The following is a 16961-nucleotide window of genomic DNA, read 5'->3' as shown; positions in this document are numbered from 1 at the left end:
AGAAACCACCATGTAGAGAGTTCAGCTGCAAACAAATCCCCTGTAGAAAGTTCAGCTAGAAACAAGTCACCCTGTAGAGAGATCAGCTAGAAACAAGTCACCCTGTAGAGAGTTCAGCTAGAAGAAGTCACATTGTAGAGAGTTCAGCTACAAAGAAACTACCATGTAGAGAGTTCAGTTGCAAACAAACACCCTGTAGAGAACTCAGCTACAAACAAATCGCCCTGTAGATAGATCAGCTAGAAGAAGTTACCTTGTAGGGAGTTCAGCTACAAACAAATCACCCTGTAGAGAGTTCAGCTACAAAGAAATCATCATGTAGAGAGTTCAGCTGCAAACAAATCATCCTGTAGAGAGTTCAGCTATGAAAAGATCACCCTGTAGAGAGTTCAGCTAGAAGAAGTCACCTTTTAGAGAGTTCAGCTACAAAGCAACCACCATGTAGAGAGTTCAGCTGCAAAAAAAATCAATCACTCTGTAGAGAGTTCAGCTAGACGAAGTCACCTTGTAGAGAGTTCAGCTGCAAATAAATCGCCCTGTAGAGAATTCAGCTACAAACAAATCACCCTGTAGAAAGATCAGCTAGAAGAAGTTACCTTGTAGAGAGTTCAGCTACAAAGAAACCACCATGTAGAGAGTTCAGCTGCAAACAAATCACCTGTAGAGAGTTCAGCTAGAAACAAGTCACCCTGTAGAGAGATCAGCTAGAAACAAGTCACCCTGTAGAGAGTTCAGCTAGAAGAAGTCACATTGTAGAGAGTTCAGCTACAATGAAACTCCCATGTAGAGCGTTCAGCTGAAAACATATCACCCTGTAGAGAACTCAGCTACAAACAAATATTCCCTGTAAAAAGATCAGCTAGAAGAAGTTACCTTGTAGAGAGTTCAGCTACAACGAAACCACCATATAGAGAGTTCAGCTACAAACAAATCACCTGTAGAGAGTTCAGCTGCAAATAAATCACCTGTAGAGAGTTCAGCTAGAAACAAGTCACCCTGTAGAGAGATCAGCTAGAAACAAGTCACCTTGTAGAGAGTTCAGCTAGAAGAAGTCACATTGTAGAGAGTTCAGCTACAAAGAAACTACCATGTAGAGAGTTCAGCTGCAAACAAATCACCCTGTAGAAAGTTCAGCTATGAACAGATCACCCTGTTGAGAGTTCAGTTAGAAACAAGTCATCCTGTAGAGAGATCAGTTAGAAGTATCACCTTGTAGAAAGTTCAGCTACACACAAATCACCTGTAGAGAGTTCAGCTACAAACAAATCACCTTGTAGAGAGATCAGCTAGAAGAAGTCACCTTGTAGAGAGTTCAGCTATAAAGAAACCACCATGTAGAGAGTTCAGCTGCAAACAAATCCCCTGTAGAAAGTTCAGCTAGAAACAAGTCACCCTGTAGAGAGATCAGCTAGAAACAAGTCACCCTGTAGAGAGTTCAGCTAGAAGAAGTCACATTGTAGAGAGTTCAGCTACAAAGAAACTACCATGTAGAGAGTTCAGTTGCAAACAAACACCCTGTAGAGAACTCAGCTACAAACAAATCGCCCTGTAGATAGATCAGCTAGAAGAAGTTACCTTGTAGGGAGTTCAGCTACAAACAAATCACCCTGTAGAGAATTCAGCTACAAAGAAATCATCATGTAGAGAGTTCAGCTGCAAACAAATCATCCTGTAGAGAGTTCAGCTATGAAAAGATCACCCTGTAGAGAGTTCAGCTAGAAGAAGTCACCTTTTAGAGAGTTCAGCTACAAAGCAACCACCATGTAGAGAGTTCAGCTGCAAAAAAAATCAATCACTCTGTAGAGAGTTCAGCTAGACGAAGTCACCTTGTAGAGAGTTCAGCTGCAAATAAATCGCCCTGTAGAGAATTCAGCTACAAACAAATCACCCTGTAGAAAGATCAGCTAGAAGAAGTTACCTTGTAGAGAGTTCAGCTACAAACAAATCACCTGTAGAGAGTTCAGCTGCAAATAAATCACCTGTAGAGAGTTCAGCTAGAAACAAGTCACCCTGTAGAGAGATCAGCTAGAAACAAGTCACCTTGTAGAGAGTTCAGCTAGAAGAAGTCACATTGTAGAGAGTTCAGCTACAAAGAAACTACCATGTAGAGAGTTCAGCTGCAAACAAATCACCCTGTAGAAAGTTCAGCTATGAACAGATCACCCTGTAGAGAGATCAGTTAGAAACAAGTCACCCTGTAGAGAGTTCAGCTAGAAGAAATTACCTTGTAGAGAGTTCAGCTGCAAAGAAACCACCATGTAGAGAGTTCAGCTGCAAACATATCACCCAGTAGAAAGTTCAGCTCTGAACAGATCACCCTGTTGAGAGTTCAGTTAGAAACAAGTCATCCTGTAGAGAGATCACCTAGAAGTATCACCTTGTAGAGAGTTCAGCTACAAACAAATCACCCTGTAGAGAGATCAGCTAGAAGAAGTCACCTTGTAGAGAGTTCAGCTATAAAGAAACCACCATGTAGAGAATTCAGCTGCAAACAAACACCCTGTAGAGAACTCAGCTACAAACAAATCGCCCTGTAGAAAGATCAGCTAGAAGAAGTTACCTTGTAGGGATTTCAGCTACAAACAAATCACCCTGTAGAGAGTTCAGCTACAAAGAAATCATCATGTAGAGAGTTCAGCTGCAAACAAATCATCCTGTAGAGAGTTCAGCTATGAAAAGATCACCCTGTAGAGAGTTCAGCTAGAAGAAGTCACCTTTTAGAGAGTTCAGCTACAAAGCAACCACCATGTAGAGAGTTCAGCTGCAAAAAAAATCAATCACTCTGTAGAGAGTTCAGCTAGACGAAGTCACCTTGTAGAGAGTTCAGCTGCAAATAAATCGCCCTGTAGAGAATTCAGCTACAAACAAATCACCCTGTAGAAAGATCAGCTAGAAGAAGTTACCTTGTAGAGAGTTCAGCTACAAACAAATCACCTGTAGAGAGTTCAGCTGCAAATAAATCACCTGTAGAGAGTTCAGCTAGAAACAAGTCACCCTGTAGAGAGATCAGCTAGAAACAAGTCACCTTGTAGAGAGTTCAGCTAGAAGAAGTCACATTGTAGAGAGTTCAGCTACAAAGAAACTACCATGTAGAGAGTTCAGCTGCAAACAAATCACCCTGTAGAAAGTTCAGCTATGAACAGATCACCCTGTAGAGAGATCAGTTAGAAACAAGTCACCCTGTAGAGAGTTCAGCTAGAAGAAATTACCTTGTAGAGAGTTCAGCTGCAAAGAAACCACCATGTAGAGAGTTCAGCTGCAAACATATCACCCAGTAGAAAGTTCAGCTCTGAACAGATCACCCTGTTGAGAGTTCAGTTAGAAACAAGTCATCCTGTAGAGAGATCACCTAGAAGTATCACCTTGTAGAGAGTTCAGCTACAAACAAATCACCCTGTAGAGAGATCAGCTAGAAGAAGTCACCTTGTAGAGAGTTCAGCTATAAAGAAACCACCATGTAGAGAATTCAGCTGCAAACAAACACCCTGTAGAGAACTCAGCTACAAACAAATCGCCCTGTAGAAAGATCAGCTAGAAGAAGTTACCTTGTAGGGATTTCAGCTACAAACAAATCACCCTGTAGAGAGTTCAGCTACAAAGAAATCATCATGTAGAGAGTTCAGCTGCAAACAAATCATCCTGTAGAGAGTTCAGCTATGAAAAGATCACCCTGTAGAGAGTTCAGCTAGAAGAAGTCACCTTTTAGAGAATTCAGCTACAAAGCAACCACCATGTAGAGAGTTCAGCTGCAAACACATCACCCTGTAGAGAATTCAGCTACAAACAAATCGCCCTGTAGAGAGACCAGCTAGAAACAAGTCACCCTGTAGACAAATCAGGTAGAAGAGGTTACCTTGTAGAGACTTCAGCTGCAAACAAATCACCCTGTAGAGAATTCAACTACAAACAGATAACCAGAGTTGGGGTCGTTACTTCAAAAAAGTAATCAGTTACTAGTTACTTTCATCTCATGTAACTCAGTTACATTTACAGTTACTTTTTACCAAGTAACTAGTAGTTACGTTACTAGTTACTTCTTACTAGCAATATCATTTCAAGACAGTAAACATAAAGTGAATTAAGTGATAATAAATTTGCAATGTAATCATGTGAGACAATAATACAATTAAATTACATATGTACAAGCACTGTCCACATAAAACTAAATATGTAAAAAGTCCTTGTTGTATCTCATGAGAAGTAATTTTTCAAATCTGTCATCAATCAATCGGTTCCGTTTTGGTGTTAACACTAATCCACCTAGACTGAATAGTCGTTCAACTGGGCACTGGAAGGCAATGCCGTATTGTACAAAAGGAAAAGCCTTTTTACTACAGGATATCTGTGGAGACTCTCAATAGTCTTTGCATTATTTAAATAATCATTTGCTTCAATTTCCAAATTGCTCTGTGACTCTGATTCCTCATCTGATTTAAAGTCATAGAAATCATCTTTATTCTTTTTAGTTGGCTGATCCTGTGATTTTTGCACAACCACAACTTCATCTGTAGCATGTGATCGCATTTCTTGGATGAGCATTTGCTTATACAGATCCTTTTTGCTTTGTGATTCCACCCACTTGAGCTTAAACTTTGGCAAAGTTATGGCTGCTATGATGGCATTATCATTTTGGAAAACCTTCTGGAAACGATCTCTGATGGCATCTTCTACTGCACCAGCAAGCCCAATGGTCATTGATGAAAGATCAGGTCGAAGAGCCACCACTTTCTTGATAATAGCTTCTAAGGTTGGCAAGACAGTACCAAAAAAACAGTTGTCTTCTCCTTGCAAAATGTCTAAACCTCTTGAAAGAGGTTTTAAAACAACACAATACTCCTTCAGAAACTTAAACTCTCGCTCACTGAAACAACGCAACTTCAATTTCGTACAGAGCTCATTTAATTCTACTAAAGAATTCTCTGTTACTCTAACTATTGCATCATAATAAGAGTTCCACCTTGTGGCAGTGGGCACAATCAGCTTTCTCTTAGTTACTTCTTGTACAGTATCTGAAGCTACTGTGGATCTACTTGCCTTATTCCATAAGGCAGAACTCTTAGCAAATGAGTTGCGGTACACAGTCTTCGATGTAGTGGAAGATGAAAGGAATTTGTCAACATCTTTACTGGCAACCAGATTAAGTGTGTGTGCAGCACACCTATAGTGTGGTGGTAAGTCATACTGCACTTGAGTTAAATCATCATCAATGTTAGTTTCTTCTGGGTCCACTGATAGCAGTTCATCAACGTTTTCAAAGGCCACATCATCTCCTTCTTCCTCGACGTCTTCACGTTCTTCAGTAGTACAATTAGCAGAATCTGAGAACACTGTAAAAGCTTTAACAAAGTTGGATCCATTATCTGTGATCGTAGCACAAACTTTTCCAGCTAAGCTATAGCTTGTATGGATTTGTTCTATTTTGCATGCCAGAACATCATAGGTGTGTCTTCCTGTCATCCTTGTACATGCTATGGCTGCTTTATGCCGTTTTAACATCTGTGGATCTATCCAGTGGACAGTCATCCCTAAATAGCTCCTGTGATGAGCTGTCCACACATCAACAGTAGTGCAAACAACATCAAATTTTTCCAATATCTGCTTAATCTTACTGAGCATCAAGTCGTAAACTTTGTCAAGATGTAGGGTGAAAGATTTTCTGTCTGGAATTTGGGTGGAGCAAATGTTATTGATTAATTTACGAAAACTTGGTGACTCTACAGTTGACAAAGGCTGCATATCCTCTATTATATACTCAGAGAGCAAACTTCGCATTTTCTGTGCAGGGATGGAGTTTCTGGCTAATACATCTGGCAATGTGCACTGCCTCTTTGGTTCACTATCATCAGTATCACTTCTTTGCCGCCTCTTTTCAGTTTCAGGTTTGTCTACTTCTTTTGCAACCAATTTAACATTCTTATGTATAGCAGTCAAGTGTTTCTTGAAATTAGAAGTTGTGTTTCTAGCAGAAGAAAGTGTCTTGCCACCACCACATAAGATACAACGCACCCTTAAATTCTTTGAATCTTCGCTAACAACGTGAAAATAGTGCTTGTACATCCACCCATGAAATGTAGCAACTCTTGGTCCAGCCTTCGCTACTTCAGTGGAACTAGCACTATCAAAATCTCGTACTAACTGTGTAGAATTATCTTCCACCATCATCCCAGGGTTGCTAGAGTCACTATTAGAGTCACTATCATTCTCCATCGCTGAGTCACGCCTGATTGAGCTGAATCACGCCTGATTGAGCTGAGTCATGAACGAGCTGAGTCAGCAACTGTATGCCACGAGTTGGATCACGAGACAATAAGATGTGCATTAATAAGAATCGGGTTTAAAAGCTGATCGCTCAACAAAATTTGTGTATGTTACTGAATGGTTATACTGTATTGTAACGCGCTACAGTAATGCATTATTAGTGTAACGCAAATACTGATTAACGCATCGATATCATAACGGAGTAACTCACTAACGAAGTAACGTAGTTACTATTGTAACGTAGTTTCTTTCCAGACATTAGTAATCAGTTACTAGTTACTAGTTACAAAGGATGTAACGCGTTATATTACTTCGCTACTTCAAAAGTAATATATTACGTAACGCGTTACAATTGTAACGCGTTAGCCCCAACTCTGCAGATAACCCTGCAGAGAGTTCAGCTAGAGTCAAGTCACCCTGTAGAGAGAATCCTGTAAAGAGTTCATCTGCGTACAAGCAGATCACCCTGTAGAGAGTTCAGCTACATTTCAAGTCACCCAGTAGAGAGATCAGCTGCAAATTATCCTGTGGGGATTAATTGACATGTAATAAATATATGCTCTCTTTTTATATTATGAACTCTTGATATAAATTATGCATTATATATATAATTTGTACATTTACAGAATGAGTTAAAGTATTTATAAAATCTGCTTCATCTTTTTCTTTTTCCTGTGGTAAAGAAAAATATATAGGTTAAAAAGCCCCAAAGCTGGCCATAAGCCGGCTTTGGGGTATACAAATACAAAAAGAAGTGAAATCTAATCAAAAACAGCCAAGCTGTAAAAAAAGGAGTGCGGCCCTTGAAAAGGCTATGGTGAAAAAAAAAGATGTGAAATCCAAGGTGGCAGCCAAGAAATGGCTGTTAATGGTAAAAATTTTAACAACGACAATTCAGGTGAATTTTGTGCCAATTGACCAAGCGGCACCAAATTCACCTGAATTGTTGTTATTAAAATTTTTACCATTAACCTACCATCACAGCCATTTCTTGGCTGCCACCTTGGATTTCACATCTTTTTTCACCATAGCCTTTTCAAGGGCCGCACTCCTTTTTTTACAGCTTGGCTGATATTGATTAGATTTAACTTGCACTTGACAATACCAATGTGCTAAAATTTAACATTTGACTGTCAGCTATCAGCTATAATCTGTAGGATTGAAATTTTATCAAGTGACAATTGTAGCTTTGGTAAAATTTATAGAATAGTCAGTAGACTGAAGCTATCACCAAGCCATGTATAGCAGACAAGCAGTATTATACGTATATAATGACTGGCAAGTTACTTGAAATATATCTGGCACTGGGATGTTACTATCCATTTGTACACTGTGGATTGCTTGTTCCAGTGATATTATTATATTTCACAGATATAAACACAGTCTGAGGTGTGCACTTGAAGTAGGCTCCAGCCATCCAGTTCCAAGTGTTGATAACAAATTAAAGATTAAGAGGGTCAGCAGTAATAATGATCCTGCAGAAGAACTTTTTGTTGACGTAAACTACTTTTTAGGAACACACTTTTTATGCAGCATAACTACTAACTGCTCCAAGGTACAGTATTGAGAGTATATTCATGGTTTTCAGCCTACTCTTAATTGGGAACATAATTTCAATCAGTTCTAATTCTAAGACAGGAGAGCCCCTTTCCTTTAACCAGCATTACAAACTAGCTCAACGCCTGTGGCATCAGTTATGTACATAGCATAGGCATGATTATATTGCCTGGTAAGGTATAATTAGTAAATCACCGAACACAAGCATAAATCTATTCTAACAGAACATAGACTGCTTAAAGTCTGCTTTGATCTCTCTAACGAGATTACGGACAATAGGGGTATCTACACAGCCTAGCCATGATAGAAAAGGTAAATACTCTAATAGTACAACCATGAAACTACCTACAACAACTGTCCACTTGAAATGTACTTGTGTGCATGTACAGAAATAAGTACATCAAATTTTTGAGCATGGCTACATATATAGTTAATCTGTTTCTTAATGAACATGATAAACTAGGAAAAAAAACTGAATTCATGCACATAATCATGGAAAGAACTACTGAATTGAAACAAAGTTATAGTTCATCACTACACGTGATCTCTTGCAAAGCAAAACACCCTTTCAGTATAAAAGGGCTGGAATATAAGAGAGCTATATGTAGGAAATTAAATTTGATTGGTCCCTTGGCCAAAGATAAAGGTATTCTATCACAGCAGTCATGCACTCAAGACACAACTATAATGATGAGTCATATTGTATTCTGTAAGAGGATCACCACAAAAATGCTGCTGAGGGATCTTGAAAGTCAAATGTTGCTGTACTCCACAAGCCAGAGTAACTCTTACTTGTTCTCCTTCTTGCCATCCACTATTAAATTATGGATCACTTTGATCACCCCCTTTTATGTTAGCATGTATCTGTGTGTAATCAGTTCGAAAGATGAATTGGTACATTAATGTTATAGCAAATCAGTTATATCTGGGAAATAACTACATAGCAGCTATTTCTATATAGTTTGCAGTATTTAGTTATGAGAATAGATATAGATCTTCTATATTACCATGATAATAATAATGCACTAGGCCAAGACACATATCCTCAATATAATCAAAGTAGTGTTTTGATTATGTAACCAAGTCATTCCAATTTTGTCAGTGGATTCATGTAGCCCCACTAGTCTCACTCCTGGTGTCTACTTCTACACCACCTTCATGCTACAATGTCTGTTCTAGATATATTCCTTCTTGGTAAAAAAAAAACAACCCTGAATTCAGTACTCTGCATCAATTCCATTTTTCAAACATTCATGATTGCTCTATTACTGCTCTATTAGAGTATAGTTACTGCTCTATTAGAGTATGGTGACTGCTCTATTAGAGTATGGTGACTGCTCTATTAGAGTATGGTGATTGCTCTATTAGAGTATGGTGATTGCTCTATTAGAGTATCTCATGAAAACTGTCAAGGGGGCTTATGTCTTCTCTGTATAGCTAGATCCTTATAATATATATCCTCCTGAAGTGTTCACAACCTTTTCACAATAATGCATGTTCATGCACTGATAATGTGATAAGCAATTTATCTTGGCAGACAAATCTGAAATGATAATAATGCCAGATAGCTTAGAGAAAAACTAATGTCTACTTTTGTATGCCTCAGATGTACACAACTGAGACTAGGACATGCATTGATCCAGAAATTAACTAGGTAAAGTGACTGGTCCAGATTTCAAATTAAGAGTCTTCATTAAATTTCTGGCAGACAGGAGGGTGAAGTTTACAAAATGGTCTATAGATTATTTTTAGGTTGTCCTTTATACCCAAAACAACATTCCACCTGCTGGATGGGTGTCAGCATTGAGCTTTGTTCCATAGCAGCAAAAGTTTAAATGGCTGCATAGCAATTGTTGTGGAATTAACTTGGGGAAAACACATACATTGGGCTATAGTTGCTATATAAATAAAATTTCAGGCATACAAATAAAATAGTTTTGAGATATTTCAGGTCAGAAGTCAATGGCGGATCCAGGATGGGGCATTTGGGGCAAATGCCCTCCCCTCCCCCCCTCTCCACCTTGTGGAGGAGCCAGCCATGCTTCTGATTAAAACAGCTAGTAAATTTTATGTCAGGTCAACCAAGATCAGTTTAAAACTTATGAAAATGCACATTTTACTAGCATTTATTACAAATTCACCTGAGACCAAAGCGGACCGAAGTCAAACTAACTAAAAGTCACCCAGCACCTTGGTGCGTACTAAGCGCCTCTAAAAATAATTATCGTGTTGCTGTTATTTAAGACATTCCGGCAGAGCCTATTAAACAGTTTTAAGACTTCACAACCATCTGAAAAGGCCAAAATGGCAAATATCAACAGTGAGACACCACTAAGAGGTGATTATTTGCTGCTTTAAAAAAGTAGTACTGAACTATAGAGAATATGGTTCTCCCCATGCATGCAACCACCTACAACTTACCCTATTGTGCCCCTCCCCTAGCCAGCTCCTGGATCCGCCCCTGGAAGTATTCTAAATTTTCAAAATCTTGGGTAATTCCATTCACTATAATTAATCTTTTGAGGTACATTATACTATTATTATTATTATTAGCACTTTACAGTGACCAGCACTGAAGGTATATCAGCTCATGTGAATGTACATACCAAATTATCACCAGATACACTTGATGCTATAGCAAACAATGCTTTACCATGACGAGGAATATTCATCAGACATATTGCATAATTATGATTATGTACATATTATAAGAAACTCTCACTTAGCCATTTCAGGCCTAAATGGTTTATCATTGTTGTGCTTCTAAGCAAACTAAATTAGTCAAGGAAGGAATACAGTACGTCATGGCAGGTATTAAAGTTAAGAATCATTATGGAGCTCTTATATTTTGGTTTGTGAGAGTTTCTTATATACATATATATATATATATGCAATATTCCTGATGAATATTCCTCGTCATGTTGTTAGCTATACAGTCAATTGCAGAATTCTTGAAAAAAGTATGCTGTGCTGTGAGTGTTTTCGTAAGGCTCCTTGTGAGTAAATTTTACTGTCCTTGCCACGGATTCAACAGCAATTGAACCATACTAATCTTTTTCCTCAATCTGGCTAGGCCTCAGGGAATTATGCTTCAAATTTTCATCAATATTCTATTCCGAATTTCTCCCAAAAGTTATCATTATGCTCTTTATTATTCCCAAAATGTACTCATTATTCTCAAAATTATTCTCAATTTTTATTTTAAATGTTAATTTTTTGCAATTTATGATGTTTAGCAGGATTTTGGTACAGTAATTATGTTGTTCTATTAAACAGGAAAGTTGGCTTTTAGCTGCTAAGATGTACTGGTCACTGTTACAATACAGTAAAGATTATTCCGCTGACTGTTCTATTAGAGTAGGTGACTGCTTTATTAGAGTATCTCGATCTCAACTTATGTGAAATTGGATATTATGTTCTTAAATCACTTCAAAATGCCAGAATAATTCCCTATTCTTTTACCCCATCATTATATGCTCAAGACTATGCAGGCATAATTCCCAGACCCCTAAATCCGGCTGATCCGGCGTCACTACAAAGAGTTTTCCAGCCCATGGAGTGTTTACGGCACAGAAAGAGAAATTTCAACAATTCTGCAATCGACTGTAGCATCGAGTGTATTGATAGAAGTTTAAGGGTTTGCTTCTTTTTTGTATGGAACAGAGACCTGGAGTTCCCACTCAGGTAATTGCTGGTAATTGTTAAAAAGTTATATAGAAACTTTTCATCGTTGCTGTGATACAGTAGATGTATAGCTAGTGGGTGCATAAGAGCTGTGCAACACTGGTTGGGTCACATACATGTTGCATGTATGCCTGATGATTGCATGTAGTCTGGCACCACCCACCCTTTTGCAAAAAGTAAGGATCTGGGGAAATACAAATACCAAATCATTTCAAAAGGAATTCAATTAGACAGCGCACGTAATGCTTGTTACGTCAGATGATAGCACTTCGATTCGAACAAAAGCATTGTGTTGCCAAGGCAATTTATGTGTGAACGTCATTGGCTTGCATTAATGGATGAATTTCATAATAACATAAATTGCCCCTAGCAACCAGAATTTTACAATATTTAGTACTAGTAATAGCATGGGTAGCAGTGAAATTTGGGATAAATACCACGAGTGTTGTATTGGAAATTTACAATGAGTGTTGTATTGGAAATTTACAATTTCCAATACAACGTGGTATTTATCCCAATTTCCAATACAACACTCGTGGAATTTATCCCAAATTTCACTGCTATACCCATGCTATTCCCAGTTAATATTACTATGTACTAAACACGCGTCAACACTACATTGTTACATAAATTATAGCCAATGAAATTGCAATTACAACTTTTTTACTGCTACCAGTGAAATACGGGATAAATTTCACTGCTACTATTGAGACTTTTGTATGGGCAGTGAAACAGGTATGGTATTATAGGGGTAAATGTCTATAGTAACATCTCCAAATTTTAAAAGGATAGCATATAGGTCATGAGATTTAACATTTTAAAGTTTGTTATTTTTCCATACATTGTCTATGAGAGGGGGCAACAGTTGTCCCTTTGGGCAATTACATAAATATCTAGGGAAGCAAAGCTTAGTTTACTTTCATGTGTTTCTACTTCATCCGATTCCAGACTGCAGTGCATCTCCATCTTGGCAATGTTCTTCTATACAGTTCCAGTCACAAGACTATTCCGTCCTGTCTGCTGCACGAAGTCATCTCTCTTCCATGCTATTGGTTCGGTCCTTATATAAAACAGCCAAAGCTCAGTTAGCCAAGACAGTTACTTCAGATTGTGAAACTCACCTTAATCATCTCAGTGTACAATGTAAATTTCTAGATTCAGCAAGATTGGAGACTTCTTGCAGAACATGTAACAAGTTCTTAAGTGGGTTTCACCCTGGACAGCTTTCCTTTCTGTTGAGGGCTTCCTCGGACACACTTCCCACTGCAGTCAACTTACGTCGTTGGCACATACAGAGTAATGCCAAATGTACCTTGTGTGACTTGATCCGGCCAACTACAGCCCATATTCTAGGTGACTGCCCAGTGGCACTATCTCAACAGAGGTATACACTTATCATCACAATCAAGTTGTGCATATTTTGGTCTCCAAGTTGACAACCCTTTTTGCTGATCACCAAGATGTCAGGGTGTATGCTGACTTAAACGGTTTTCACTTTAATGAATCGCCACAGGAAACCATTCCTTCAACAGTATTGATCACACCTTATCATCGTGACCTCATTCTCCGTTTTTCTTTGATGGGTATCATTGAATTAACCTGCCCTCTTGACTCATGCCAACACCTTGAGTCTGCTCACTGTCAAAAGCAACAAAAGCCCACATATTTGCAGCTGCTTGCAGAGTTGGACCGTTTGAATATCGCTAATTATTACGGAAGTTAGCATCTTGGGTCATTACCTTCCTGATTCAGTCAATGCACTTAAAGATGTAGTTTTTTCATGGATCAAGATTTGTGACTGGGCCTGCAAAAACAGGGCATGTGGGCACAAACTACACCCTGTCGAACTACAGGTCATATCTTAGTATTGGAACAAAATATTTGCATTCTGCAATTTGCATCGTAAAGCAAATTAAATGCTTACTATTACTCGAAAATTGCATTGCAATAGCTTAATGGCATAAAAAGTTATATGTGATGGACGTTTGAAAAGGTAGGCAAAAATCATGTGCCCACATGCCCTATTTTCGCAGGCCTGGTCACATTAATTGTTTTCAAAAGCCAGTGTTAGAGCTGTTTTGAATGAAATGACTGGGGCATCAATTTCTGCATCTCAGAGGATCTTTTTTGGGAAGAACTGTAAAGAATGGACTATCGACCCAGACTGATTGCCAACTAGGTTTTGTAGTTACCTTATAGGGCTTTTTCTTATTGTATGTATGTATGTACGTATGCATGTAGTTGCACTTTTTCTTTCCTTGCCATGCCCACAACTGACTACTGTGTAGATCAGATCTGTGTTAGTCTGAGGATTCACATACTTGTCTTTTTTTGTTGTTGTTGTACACATTCATCATAATCATCATGATGGCCAAAAAAAAAATGTGTGGGAAAACAACAAATTCAATTAATGTCATTTCTCAATTTAACATTATTTGTAGGTGTAAATCTCACAATTAACCTCTCCAAATTTTAAAATGATAGAGTATATAGATTATGAGATATAGTGACATTTTAAAATTTGTGGTTTTTCATACATTATATCCATGTGATTGCCCAGAAGGGGTAACTGTTATAGTAGGGCAGCTTAGCTGGTGGAAGTGGACACTCTGGACAAAAGCACCAACTTTTTTTTACATACTACCCAGGTTGGTAGCTTTCAGTTTTTGATAGGAACAAATTCATCCAATCACCCTCAGGCAATTACTAAAACATTTTTAAATGGCTTCCATAGTTAGTATGGTGGCTTTTGGTTTTTTTCTGCCTTACGCATTGTTTGAATTGTTAATACTTGGCATTAAAGTATAGGGCTTACTTTGTGAAATAACTTGATTTTTATTTGAAGTCAACAGCTTGCTCCATTGCAGAGTTCAGATCATTTATATACACAGAAACCCCAAAAAATTGACTCGCCCACTCATTTAATTGCAAACACTATGATGCTTGCTTTTGATGCCTAATTCCTGACCATTTCATCATTCAGACATGTTAGGATTATTATAGGCATATATTTCATGTAGAATGTTACCATAGAAACCTAAACACTTATCTGTTACCATAGAAACCTAAAAAGAAATATTGAAAAACTCAGTATAGTGTCTCAGTAGTCTTGTAATCCTTCATGTATCATATATAAAATTGCATGCTCTTTATTCATTATGATGGTGCCCTAAGTACCTGTAAATATCAGAAAACAGTAACTGTTGATGATACCTGTACCATTTTACACAATGAATCAGAATTGTGAGAAGCCAACTAAATACATAGAATCACAAGAGCAATAATATAGTACATTTTACTGTATATGAAAACCTTGAGTAATATTAATAGTCTATTAAGTGTCATCACTCTCAAAATTAGTTATCGTATGTTCTCAATCTACTGTAAGCAGTGACAGTTACAAAGCTCCGTGCACTTCCAACCAGCTTTTCTGCATGAACGTCTGCCACCACATCCAGCTTGGCTCTTACATTTACACTTGACTAGTTCAGTACAAGCCTTAGCAGCTATAGGTAATGTGCTCCACACTGGAACCCAGACATTGCACTCATCAAGTGTCTACCCCCAACTCTCTGGAGCTGGGATCTGTTAAAAACAGCTCACTTTGCTTACTGGTGCACCATATTGCAGCTTGGTATGCTACTCGTTTGGTATGCTGCAACAGTGCGTCCTGTGTTGGGGGTAGCTTCTCCATCATCCTATATACCCTTGTGGCAAAATAAATCCTTTCTAGATTCATTCACACATTGTAGCTCACTTGTTTTGTCATACATTATTACTGTAAAATGTTCTAGCAACTTGAAATGTGGAGAATCAATATCTATAATAGACAAAGGGTGGAGTGCCATGTAGGTGAACATTTGTGTTACATCATCGCATGCCTCCCATGCTGATCTCTTACCCTTACCATAAAAAGAAGATGCAGTGTCACAACCTGTGAAGCTATGAAAAACTGGTAGAGCAATGGATCTCTCTGTACCAAGCTTTTGACAGATGGTATTTATGTGATAGTAAGTAAAGTGTTTGCCAGCACCAAAGGCTACCCAAATATTAAGGCTTTGACAGAAAGCTACAAGACAGTGGAACGTGCCAATTAAAATTGCTACAACATCTGTATCAACAGTGCAGACATAAAAATTGGTGTGGCCATTCAAAAGAGTTTCTCACAAATGGATAACCAGCCTTGTGTCAGCTTCTTCATGATTGCATGGTGTCATTGATCTTTCACTACCATGGAAAATGGCTGCAGTACCTGATGTAATAACAATTTCTTTCTCTTCAAGACAATTCATAGTAGCAACCTTATTAGAAAGAAATAAAATTAATTCTTGTTTATTGTTGGAATTTTGCATCCACTTTGCTGGAAGTTTGTTGTTACCAGCAACCTTTCTCCGAATGCCTTTACCACGCTTTTCTCTGACTGAAGCTTTTATGCTGTTGGAGATGTATGTGTCCCATACAATATCAACCTGTTTACAATTTTCTATATAGTTGTTTTAATGAAAACTTGATCAGCATACTCATAAAATGATGTAACATTAGTATAGTGGGAAGTAAGTGGACTACAGCTGCTCCATCAAGTAATTACACATCAAAGAAAAAAGGAGGGTTACTTTGTCCATCCATGGCAGCAATGTCAAGTAGGTCAGATTTCTTTCCCAAATGTATTTTCCCACTATCTGATAGTGAAGGAGGAAATGGATGGTTCTTGTGACAGAAAAATGTGCTCATGTCACTGGTACGATGCTGCATTGCAACATACAGATGAGAAAACAAAGAAACATCATTTTTTAGCAAAGAAACCATTTCAGTTTGCTTTGCTTTAATGTGAGGTCATTTATGGCTGAATAAAGGTAAGGAATTCTTCTTAATTGGGCCATGGATGGAACTTGTACAATCAATAAAAACTGTTTTATGATAGTTGGTGAATTGTTCCTTGCCTAAAGTGTTCACTGTTTGTACTGTCTTCACCACAGATTCATCCAAAACATCACAGGTGTCTGAGGATATTGGCTCATCACGTTCACCAAGGAAAGGATTTCCTAAATCACTGATAACCTGAGCCAGGCTACTAGCTTGCTCTTTGAACTCTTTTTGGTAATAGAACCCTTCTTCGTGGTGATAGCAACTATCTGATTTGCTTCATTTCACAGTGTAGACCTCTTCAAATTCTTTCAGTAATCTTGCTTTCTCTGGCCCTGAAATCATCCACTTCTTAAAAGCTGAAGGGTTTTCAGTGAGGCCAATTGTACCTCCTGAACTCTTAACTAGTTAATTGTTTTGTTCGTGGGCTTGATTTTGCAAGAGCGTAGAGTGATGCATCAAAGGCCATTAATGGTAACTGTCCAGGATTGAGATGCTCTGTAGCCTACTGCAGCACATCAATTCCATGCTTGATATGGCAGCACTAGCTGATTTCTCATAGAACAATGGTAAAAGCTGTGTGAGAGAGGAGTGCACAT

Source organism: Dysidea avara, chromosome 4 (assembly GCF_963678975.1).
Source record: "Dysidea avara chromosome 4, odDysAvar1.4, whole genome shotgun sequence".
NCBI classification, from domain to species: domain Eukaryota; kingdom Metazoa; phylum Porifera; class Demospongiae; order Dictyoceratida; family Dysideidae; genus Dysidea; species Dysidea avara.
The sequence above is the reverse complement of the archived record's forward strand: the minus strand, read 5'-3'. Positions refer to the sequence as shown.